We start from the raw sequence: 12,134 nt of genomic DNA, 5'->3' as shown, positions 1-12,134 counted from the left end.
GGGCTCCTTGTGGGAGGCTGAAACATCAAAAGAACCTGCCCAACCAGGTCTGGGGAGTGAGCAGGGGGCTGACAATGAGACTAGCTGACACTGCCTGTCCCTGCATTCCAGCCCACATTCCATCTGGCACCACCGGAGGGAGGCCCCTTCTCCAGGCAATGCAGGCCAGGTCTCCAAACCCTCTCCTAAGCCCACCCAGGAAAAAGACTTTCTCATCCTATTCCTGATGCCTTTCCAAAAATATTCCTAGTCCAGAAGATTCTAAACTTCTTGGACTAAGGGTTTCTCTACAACTAGAAAACGGAAGACCCCAAAGAGCTTCTGTTAACATGGTTTATATTTATGACGATTTGTCATGTAAGAAATTAAAACAAAATTTAAAAATATTTACTCATGTATCTAATAATAACAAGAAAGCCATTAAATGTTAATATAATTAACAACTGTTAATTAAAAAGTGACTATATTTTCCAATACAAAAACCTTAAGTGAGAAGAGAGGCATTAACATTTTTACAAATTTCTTTAAGCCAGACAGCTTAACAGAACACAGATGGATTACCATCTTTGTGACACCAAACTGTTGCGATACCACATGTCAGGTGGCATCTGGAAAACTCTGAGAGAATGAGGAGAAAAGGCAAATAATATCTTTGGGTTATTATGAAAATCATTTTGACCTTGTACACACTCTGAAAGGATCTTAGGGAGCACCCTTGGAAACCGCTGCTCTATGAACCAAGTCTAAACCTGAGTGAGGCTAAGTATTTCTGCACTATTTCCAAAAGAACTATTTAAGGCAGTTTTAAATATATACCTGGAATGCTGACATATGCAGTAATATGGATGCATCCCAAAAGCATTCTGCTAAATAAGACAGACATAGAAGGCCATGTACTGTATGATTCAGTTTATCTAAAATTCTAGAAGAGAAAACCATAGGGACAGACAAACAGAATAGTGGTGGCTGCGGACAGAGGGAGACTGCAAGGGGCACAGGAAACTTTTAGAGTAATCAAGACAATTTTACCTGGATTGTGGTTACACATTTGTATGTGTAAATAACACCCCAACAAAGTTGATGACAAACATGGATATCTGACCGTGTAATTCATTCACTCATTCACCTGGTTTACTCAATGCTAGCTAGCACTCTTTGGGCAGCAGGCACTAAGGGAAGCAAAGGAAGGCATCTGCATCCTTGCTGTGCTCCCAGCTCAGTAGGGCAGACACAGAGCTCTGAGGGAGGATGAATGCAGGGTGATCTGACCCAGTCTGGGCTGCCAGGGAAGGGGCCACTGGGACAAAACACTAAGTTAGGAATATAGGAGTTAACTAGATGATGTGGAAGAACAGTTTAAAATGGTATCTTAAATTCCATGCACTATCTGCCCTTCCAACGACGAAGGGTATACAACACTGTGGTTAAAGGTACTGGCTCTGAAGTCAGATGATTTAGTCCAACATCCAACCTACCACTTACTAACTGTGCAATCCTGGACAAGTCACTTAACTCTCTGAGCTGTGGTTTCTTCCCTGCACAGAGGGCATAAAAGTGGTACCTCCTTTGTGGGGCTCCTGGAAGGATTACACACAGTAATGCATATAGACTGAACACATGAGTTCCGGGTCCAGAATATAACTAAGCTGTCATCACCATCTCCTTATTCTCATTAAGGGAAAGAGCAGGGACTGGGCATAGTAATGGGCCTGAAAAGGAAGGCTGGGCACAATGTGAGAGGTCCAAAGAGGCCAGGAAGAATTCGGAACTTCAATCTAAGAGAAAATGGAGAAGCCACAAGAAAGAAAATAGCCTGCAATCAAATGCACAACCATCAAATGCCAGATGGAAAGCTCATGCTTGGGTCCTCTGCTCTGGCCACATTGGCGATTCCTATGTCCCTTGCACAATCTAGTCACTCACCCTCCAAAACCTGCATAAATCTGGCCATTGTAAGGTATTCAAGCTGCTTATAATTTTATGTCCTCAGAGCAAGGAAAGCATATGTCCACACAAAGACTTGATCAAAAACATTCCTGGGGGGCACCTGGGTGGTTCAGTCAGTGGGCATCTGACTCAGTTTTGGCTCAGGTCCCGACCTGAGGTCATGGGATTGAGCCCCACATCAGGCTCTGTGCTCAGCGTGGAGTCTGTTTGGGGTTCTCTCTTTCCCTCTCCCTGTGCCCCACCCCCCACTCGTGCTCATGCTTTCAAATAAATAAATAAAAAATAAAAAACAAAGCCAAAAAAACCCCACAAAAGTTTTATTCAAAATAGCCACTGAGATAATACAAACGTCTATCAACAGGTGAATGGATAAGTAAACCATAATTTGTCCTTAGAACAGACTACCACACAGCAAGAAAAAGGAGCCCGTGGATGAAACTCCAAATAACTATGCTGAGTGAGGGGTGCCTGGCTGGCTCAGTAAAAAGAGCATATGACTCCTGGTCTTGGGGTCATGAGTTCGAGCCCCACATGGGAGTACATTAAAAAATAAAATTAAATTTAAAAAAGAAAAAAACCTATGCTGAGTGGAAGAAGCCCAACAGGATGGCCAGGACAGCAACAGACTTCTGTTTTGATATATCATTTCACCTAAAAAGTATTCCTGTTCATTAGTAAAACCAGCATTGTCTTTTCTGTGCTATTTCAGGGTGGTGCTTCCTCCACAGACAGTGGCTTTTCATCTTCCTCATATTTTGAAATTGTGTATATAAGACAGAAACTGTCTGCTCCTTATAAAGTTAAAAGAATTTACAAAGAAGAAACAAGAGAGAAGGAGGATATAAACAACATCTGGAAAAATATATCATTTTCTTCATTTCTTCTTAAGTAATTATTACCTACTTCTTGTGACAATTTCGTTCATTTTCTCAGAAATTCCTTTAGTTGCAAACCTCACTTACTGACGGTAGTGTTGCTATTAATGTAGTTACTCCCTGCTAGAAGCATTCCTTGTTCTTGATTACAAGTAAGAATGAACATTTCCCACACAGCTGAGTAAAGTTTCACCTCCATTTAGTACTTGCTTGCGACCTGGAGTAATCAGAGGTCCACCTTTTTCCATACCACACATATCCACACAACTGTTGCCATAGGCTGCACAATGGCTCAGTGTGCCTGTCTTTAAAGATTACTCATATTATCAGTACCATAAACAGATAACCCGAATCACTTGCCAAGAAATAGAAAAGAACTGAAAAATAAATACAATGAATGGACTTAGGCTACAGCCTATCAGTTGCATTCTTGGGCATGTATTCCAGAGAAATGAACTTATTTTCATGCAGGAAGTTGTACAATAATGTCTACAGCAGCTCTATTCAGAATAGCTCCAACTCAGATGCCTTTCAAGAGGTGAGTGGATTGGGCGCCTGGGTGGCTCAATTGTTAAGCTTCTGCCTTTGGGTCAGGTCATGATCTCAGGGTCCTGGGATCAAGTCCTGCATCGCGCTCCCTGCTCAGTGGGGAGTCTGCTTCTCTCTTTCCCACTCTCCCTACTTGCTTTCCCTCTCTTGCTATCTCTCTTGCTCTGTCAAATAAATAAATAAAATCTTAAAAAAAAAAAGAAGTAAGTGGATAAACAAACTGTCCATACTGGCCATGGAATACTACTCAGCAATAAAAAAAATAATGAACTATTGATTGTGAAACAACTTGGATGAATCTGGGAATTATATTGAGTTTTAAAAGTCAATCAATCCCAAAAGGTCACATATTGTGTAAGTCCGTCTATAAAAATGTTCTTGAAGTGACAAAGTGATAGAGATGGAGACGAGATTAGTGGTTGCCCCAGTTTAGGGATGGGAGGGAGGCGATGGGTGTGGTGATAAAGGGAGAGCACAAAGGAGCCTGGCAGGGGTGGTACAGGTGAGCACCTCCATGTGGTAGTGGTTCCACGATGCCATATGTGTAATGAGACTGCACAGCATTACACACACACACACACACACACACACACACACACACACACACAAAATGAATGTATTTTTAACTCATGGAATCTGAATAAGCTCTATGGATTGCATCAATGTCAATCTCGTAGGGATGATTTTGTACTATAGTTGTGTTGGATGTTACCTCAAACTGAAGGAGGCTGGGGGATGGGAACACTGGACATTACTGTATATTTCTGTGCAATTCCTATGAATTGATAATTATTTTGAGAAAAAAAGGTAAAAAAACAAAACAAAAACAACATAATGGGAAAAAGTAAAAAAAATCTAAAAAACAGAAAGTAAAATATAAGTAATCATTAATAAATCTGACCAATTTACTGGATTTCATGTTATCTCAAACTGTTCAAGTAAATATTAGCCTAATTTTCACAGAGCATACAGGGAGTTCTAAGGAGTTCAGTAACTTGCTCCTGGACAAGAAGCCTAGCATAGTGTGTGGGGGCTGGCCAAGGTGACCTCTGTACCCACATTCCTCCAGGCCTACTGAGCATCCTACCCACCTCCATCCTGTTCTTTCCTTCTGGAAAAGAAGCCCAAATCAGAGCACTCAACGTGCAGTCTGAGATTTTCTCTTAAATGATATTAGATCTTCAGACATTTTCTGACAAGAGACATTTTAACCATTTATTCTAGAAATTTATTCTAGAAACAATTTATTCTAGACACTTTGTGTAATTTACAACTTCTTGTTGCCTCCTACAGTAGATCCCAAAGCAATCCGTGGCTGAACTGGTTGGTAAGGATGTGAGAGGGAACAAAACCTGTACCTCAATGGGAGGGAGTGGTGGAGAAGGGCCAAGGAAAGGCCAAGGAGTCTGGGGAAGGAAGCCCGGAACCCACAAAGAGATATAGGGAGGCTGCAGGTTGACATTCAGCCAGTTCCAGTGTGGTACTGCTGAAAGAACATACAAACGGATCAATCGAACACAGCAGTGAGCCTCAGAAATAGAGTCACATAAATATAGTTAACTGATCTCTGACAAAAGTGTAAAAGTAATACAATGGGAAAAAAAGAGTCTGGTCCACAGATGGTGCTGTAATAACTAGACATCCACATGCAAAAAAAAAAATGAATCCAGACACAGACTCACACCCCTCACAGAAATGAATTCATAATGGCCCAGAAAGCTAAACGTATAATGTGAAGCTATATAACTCCTAGAAGATAGCAGAAGAAAATGTAGGTAATTTGGGGCATAATGATGACTTGTTAGATACCACATCAAAGGTACAGTCCACCAAAGAAATAATTGATAAGTTAGACTTTATTATTAAAATGAACAGCTTCTGCTCTGCCGAAGATAGCATTAAGAGAATGAGAAGAGAATCATCTGGGTGGCTCAGTCGGTTAAGCATCTGCCTTTGACTCAGGTCATAATGTCAGGGTACTAGATCGAGCCCCGCATCAAGCTCCCTGCTCAGTGGGGAGTCTGCTTCTTCCTGTCCCTCAGCCCCTTCCCCACCTGCTCATGGTCTCTCTCTCTCTCAAGTGAAAAAAATCTTATAAAGAGAGAGAGAGAATGGGAAGAGAAGCCATAGGCCGGGAAAAATATTTGCAAAAGACATATCTGATAAAGGACTATTGTCTAAAATAGGCAAAGGACTCTTAAAACTCAACAATGAGAAAACAACCCAGGGCAAGAGACCTAAACAGACATTTCATCAAAAAAGATATATCGGGGCACCTGGGTGGCTCAGTGGGTTAAAGCCTCTGCCTTCGGCTCAGGTCATGATCCCAGGGTACTGGGATTGAGCCTTGCATCAGGCCCTCTGCTCAGCAGGAAGCCTGCCTCCACCACCCACCCACCTCCGCCCCGCCTGCCACTCTTACTTAGTTGTGATCTCTGTCAAATAAATAAATAAAATCTTTAAAAAAAAAAAGTTCAAACATAAGAAATACAACATTGATTAGCAAATTCAAGAGCTTTTTCTTCAAGAAAAAAAAAAAAAACAAGAAAAAAAAAACGAGTACGTTTTGGGATAAAAAGAGTATATAAAAAATTAGGGATCAGAAAAGTGAGGTAACTCCATATGAGAAAATTTCTTTTAATAGAGACTATCACATGCTTTGCTAAGCTAATAAAATTTTTATAATTCAATGATACAGACCATATTGTAAGAAAACATAAACAGTGACAATCTTCTCAAATTGTTAGAAAAAAAATTAATGAAACCTATAATCAATGGAGGTACTGGGTAAAGCTATCAAAGAATTACATCTCTGAACAACACTGAGCCCAGAAAAACAGACAGGCACTCCCCTCTTAACTTTTCAGAAACAGACAATTATCATAGGCCATTAGTGGCAGAACACAGGAAACTAGGGAGAATGTTCAAAATCAAAGCTGGTTTTATAGATATTCATGTCCAAAAATGTGCAGAAGACATGAACAGACACATCTCCAAAGAAGACATACAAATGGCTATCAGACACATGAAAAAAATGTTCATCATCATTAGCCATCAGGGAGATTCAAACCAAAACCACATTGAGATACCACCTTACACTAGTTAGAATGGCCAAAATTAACAAGACAGTAAATAACAAGTGTTGCAGAGGATGTGGAGAAAGGGGAACCCTTTTACTATTGGTGGGAATGCAAGTTGGTAAAGCCATTTTGGAAAACAGTGTGGAGATTCCTCAAAAAATTAAAAATGGAGCTACCCTATTACCCTGCCCACTACTGGCTATTTCCCACTACTGGGTAAAAGAAGGGCCATATGCACCCCAATGTTCATAGCAGCAATGGCCACAACTGCAAAACTGTGGAAAGAGCCAAGATGCCCTTCAACAGACAATGGATAAAGAAGACATGGTCCATATCTACTATGGAGTATAATGCCTCCATCAGAAGGGATGAATACCCACCTTTTGTATCAACATGGATAGGACTAGAGCAGATTATGCTGAGTGCAATAATTCAACCAGAGAAAGACATTTATCATATGGTTTCACTTACTTGTGGAGCATAAGGAATAACATGGAGGACATTGGGAGAAGGAAAGGAAAATTGAGTTGAGGGAAATCTGAGGGGGAGATGAACCATGACTGACCGTGGACTCTGAGAAACAAACTGAGGGTTTTGGAGGGGAGGGGGTAGGGGGTTGGGGGAGCCTGGTGGTGGGTATTATGGAGGGCACATATTGCATGGAGCACTGGGTGTGGTGCATAAACAATGAATCGTGGAACACTGAAAAAATAAAATTTAAAAAAAAAAGCTGGTTTTAGTATAATCAACAAACAGAATCAGTGTAGTCCCACAAAGAAAATAACTATGGGTATTAAGAAGGGCACAGATTGCATGGAGCACTGGGTGTTATATGCAAACAAGAAATCATGGAACACTGTATCAGAAACTAATGATGTATTGTATGGTGACTAACGTAACACAATTAAAAAAAAAAGAAAAAGAAAATAACCAATAAATTTCAAAATATAAAGAGATGCAATGATCCTGGTAGTATAAAAGCAAATTAGGTAGGAATGTAAAATAGTACAGTTGCTATGGAAAACAGGTTGGTAGCTCCTCAAAAAGTTAAACACGGAATTACCATATGATCCAGCAATTCCACTCCTGGGTAAATACCAGACAAACTGAAAATAGGGACACAAATAAGATACCTGTAGACCAATGTTTATAGCTGCATTGTTCACAATAGCTAAAAGGTGGAAGCAACCAAGATGAATGGACAGATGAATGGATAAACAAAATGTGATGCACACATACAGTGGAATATGATTCAACCATAGAAAGAAATCAAAGTCTGATATAACATACATGAACTTTAAAAACATTATGCAGCATGAAATAGGTCAGACACAAAAGGATAAATATTCTGTAATTCCACTTATATGAGGTAGCTAAAATAGTCAAATTCATAGAGATAGAAAGTAGAATACGTTTACCAGAGGCTAGGTGGGGCGTGGGGTGGAAAGGAGGAGCTAATATTTAATGAGTACAAAGCTTCTGTTTGAGATGATGGAAAAATTCTGGAAATGGATAGTAGTGATGTCACAATATGTGGATGTATTTAATACCACTGAATTGTACATTTAATGGTATATTTTATGTTAGGTATATTTTACACCAATTAAATAAAAATCAAGTGCAGGGAATACAATAAGACTAATAAAGTATGTCCATGTATGTTTTACTCCAGAAGCATTAGGACTGGCCACAGGAATAGTGGGAGGATAAAAGAGAGGTACTGAAAAGGTTAATAAAGCTCAACATGTAGTCCCAATAGCAAATACTTAATAAAGAACATGCCTTCCAAGATCATATTCATACCTATTTCAAACCAGTAATCGAAAACAGTACTGAGGAGTACTATCACTAGAGAGATGATGTTCACTATCAGAGTGATTTAACACTGCTCTGGAAGTGTAATTTAATAAAGCAAGAGAAAACAGAGTATAACCATAAAAACTGGAAGAGAAAAAATAGTTGATAGCTATCTTCAGACAAAAATCCAAAAGACTTAACTGAAAAACTATAAAACCTTAATGAGTGAAAAGGTGGCCATTTGCCAAATAAATGCCAATCAATAGCTTTCCTACATACCATAAATTGCAAATTAAAATATGAATTGGAAAAGGTCCATACCACAATTAGAAAAAAGAATGTTTTTAATTCTCCAATAATCGTCTTCACAGGAAATGAGAAAACTATGGAACTTTTACAGTCAGGAGTATGAAGTAAGACTTGGTATAATGATGAAGTTGTATGTTCCTTTATGAGAAGATTTAATATTTCAAGGTATCTTTTCTTTTTGATGCTACTGTAACTAGAACCATTTCCTTAATTTCATTTTTACTGTTCATTGTGAATGCATAGAAATACTACTGATTTTGTGCAGTTGGCCCTTAAACAACATGAATGTTAGCTGCACCAAATCCCTTTGCAGACAAAAACCTGATTATAACTTTCTTTGCCGGGGGGAGGGGCCAAAGAAGAGGGAGAGCGAATCCCAAGCAGTCTCTACTCCCAGAATGGAGCCCAATGAGGGGCTGGACCTCACGACCCTGAAACCACGATCAGAACCAAAATGAAGAGTCAGACATTTAACTGAATGAGCCACCCAGGCGCCTCTGACTGAAACATTTTTAAAAACCTGATAAGAAAAAACCTTTTGACTCCCTGAAAACTTAACTACTAACAACCTACTACTGACCAGAAGCCATACCTATAACAAACAACCTATATTTTGCATGCTGTATGTATTATACACTATACTCTTCTAATAAAGTAAGCCAGAGAAAAGGAAATGTTAAGAAAATCATAAGAAAACAGAACTGTTTTATAAAAAAAATTCATGAGTAAGTGGACCCATGCAACTCTAACCTGCATTTTTCAAGGGTCAAGTGTATACTGATCTTGTATCCAATAACCCAGCTGTACTTACAAATTCTAATAGCTTTTTAGTAGAATTCTTATGGTTTTCTCTATATAAGACTATGTCATCTGCAGAGACAGTTGTACTTCTTCCTTTCCAATCTGGAGAATATCTACAACGTCTTGCCAATTGCCCTGGCTTGAACCTCCTACTACAATGATGAATAGAAGTGGTAAGAGTAGGTGCGCCTGGGTGGCTCAGGTGGTTAAGCATCTGCCTTCAGCTCAGGTCATGATGTTAGTGTCCTGGATCAAGCCCTGTGTCAGGCTCCCTGCTCAGCAGGAAGTCTGCTTCTCCCTCTCCCTCTGCTGCTCCCCTCTACTTGTGCTTTTTCTCCCTCTCTTGCACTGTCAAATAAATAAAATCTTCAAAAAAAAAAAAAAAAGAAGAAGAAGAAGAAGTGATGAGAGTAGACACCCTTGTCTTATTCTGGTTATTAGGGGGAAAGTACTCAGTCTTTGTCATGTATGACATTAGCTGTGCGGTTTTGTAGATGTCCTTTATCAGGCTAAGGAAGTTCCCTTCTATTTCTAGTTTGTTGAGTGTTTTATCACAAAAGGGTGTTGGACTTTGTCAAATGGCTTTTCTGTGTCTACTAAGATGATCATGTGTTTTTGTCACCTATTCTCTTAATATGATATATTTCATTAATTGATTTTTTTAATGTTAAGCCAGTCCTGCAGTCCAGGGACAAATCTCACTTGTTCATGGTACTTCTTTATATTGCTGGATTTAGTCTGCTAGTAGCTAGTATGTTGTTGAGGATTTTCGCATCAATATTATTAAGAAATACCATCTATAGCTTTGTTTTCTTGTGATATATTTGCCTGATTTTTGGTATCAAGGTAATACTAACATACAGAATAGACTGAGAAGTGTTTCCTCATCTTATGTTTTTTTGGAAAATTCATGAAGAACTGGTATTAATTTTTGGCAGAATTTACCAATGAGGCCACCAGGGTTTGTTTTTTGTTCGTTTGTTTTTAACTACTTCAATCTCCTTAGTTGTTACAGGTCTACTCAAAGTTCCTGTTTCTTCTTAATTCAGTTTCAGTAATTTGTGTGTTTCTAGAAATTTGTCTACTTCATCAACACTATCTACTTTAGTGGCATACAATTGTTTAAAGTGTGCCTTCACGACCCTTTATACTTCTGTAAGGTCAGTAGTGATGTCCCTACTTTCACTTCTGATTTTAGTTATTTGCATCTTCTCTTTTGTTTCTTGGTCTGTCTACCTAGTTCGTCAATTTTGTTTCTCTGTTCAAAGAACCAACTTTGGGTTTCGCCAATTTTCTCTACTGTTTTCCTATTTTTTTTTCATTAATCTCGCTCTGCTCCTCATTATTTCCTTCTGCTTGTTTTAGATTTAGTCTAGTGTTGTTCTTTTTTTTTTTTTTTAAGATTTTATTTATTTATTTGACAGAGAGATCACAAGCAGGCAGAGAGGCAGGCAGAGAGAGAGGAGGAAGCAGGCTCCCCGCTGAGCAGAGAGCCCACGGAGGGCTCGATCCCAGGACTCTGAGATCATGACCTGAGCCGAAGGCAGCGGCTTAACCCACTGAGCCACCCAGGCGCCCCTAGTGGTGTTCTTTTTCCAATGTTTTAGGGTAGGTTAGCTTACTGATTTGAATCTTTTTAAAATTTTGTTATTTATAGCTATAAATTTCTAAGTAGTGCTTTAGCTACATTCCATTAAGTTTTGGTGTGCTGTGTCTCCATTTTCATTCACCTTGAAGTAGTTTCTAATTTCCCTTGTGCTTTCTTTGATCCGTTGATTATAAGGGTCTGTTCTCATGAAACTGACCCTTACTAAAAGGAATGCAATTTAAATATATGAAACACTGGTTGCTGCACTGACACTGGGAGGCTGAAAACCTTATCTAACAGTGTCACTGATCCCCTTTGAAATTCACTGAATTCATTTTATTACCCACTAATGAATGGGCTTATACCTGCAGTTTGAAAAACAACTCTACATGCCCATATTATCAGGGCTCAGGGCAGAAAGAGGGAAGGACTAGAGAGAAAGTGAGGCAGTAGAAGCTGCCCCTGGGAGTGGGAGAAGGAAGTCTTATATAATGGATGCAGACTCAGACGCCACTAGGGACCATGCAGGTAAATGGAAATACAGTAAGTGGTCTCTTCTCAGATCATGGGAACAGAACATGCCCTACTTAATGGCAGACGTCTCCACTCCGAAGTAATCTTTATACCATTTCTGGTGGTTATCATCCCTATGCTGCATTGCATAACGTGGCTCCTGGAGCTGCTGTGCCCACAACTCTGTAGAGGGGCAGCAGGCAGCCTAGGTGCAGGAGGCCGGGCACTCTTCCACTTCTGACAAGATGGGCAAGCATGTAAGAACTTAAGGACCTGTTTTTCTTTTTTTAAACATGTTTTTAGATAATATCTGTACCAGTCTTCTTCCATTGCTTCTGTTGTCTGACTCATAAGAATTTTGAAATTGTGTATCTCTCTGCAAATTTTTTTTTAAAGATTTTATTTATTTATTTGACAGAGAGAAATCATAAGTAAGCAGAGAGGCAGGCAGAGAGAGAGGAGGAAGCAGGCTCCCCGCTGAGCAGAGAGCCCGATGCGGGGCTCGAACCCAGGACCTGGGATCATGACCTGAGCCGAAGGCAGCGGCTTAACCCACTGAGCCACCCAGGCGCCCCCCTCTCTGCAAATTTTTAAGTTGACATCTGAAATCTGTTACAAGTTTAACAGGGTGCCTGGCTGGCTCAGCTGGAAGAGTATGCAACCCCTGATCTTGGG

At 39.8% G+C, this 12,134-nt stretch overlaps 1 protein-coding gene across 1 annotated transcript in view; it reads right to left on the bottom strand.

The window, feature by feature from the left end:
- ABHD12 (abhydrolase domain containing 12, lysophospholipase) overlaps nucleotides 1–12,134 on the bottom strand; it is an 89,842-nt gene that overhangs the window by 35,029 nt on the left and 42,679 nt on the right. The gene's annotated exons all lie outside the window — the stretch shown is intronic.

Source organism: Lutra lutra, chromosome 9, assembly GCF_902655055.1.
Source record: "Lutra lutra chromosome 9, mLutLut1.2, whole genome shotgun sequence".
NCBI classification, from domain to species: Eukaryota; Metazoa; Chordata; class Mammalia; order Carnivora; family Mustelidae; genus Lutra; species Lutra lutra.
The sequence above is the reverse complement of the archived record's forward strand: the minus strand, read 5'-3'. Positions and strand labels throughout refer to the sequence as shown.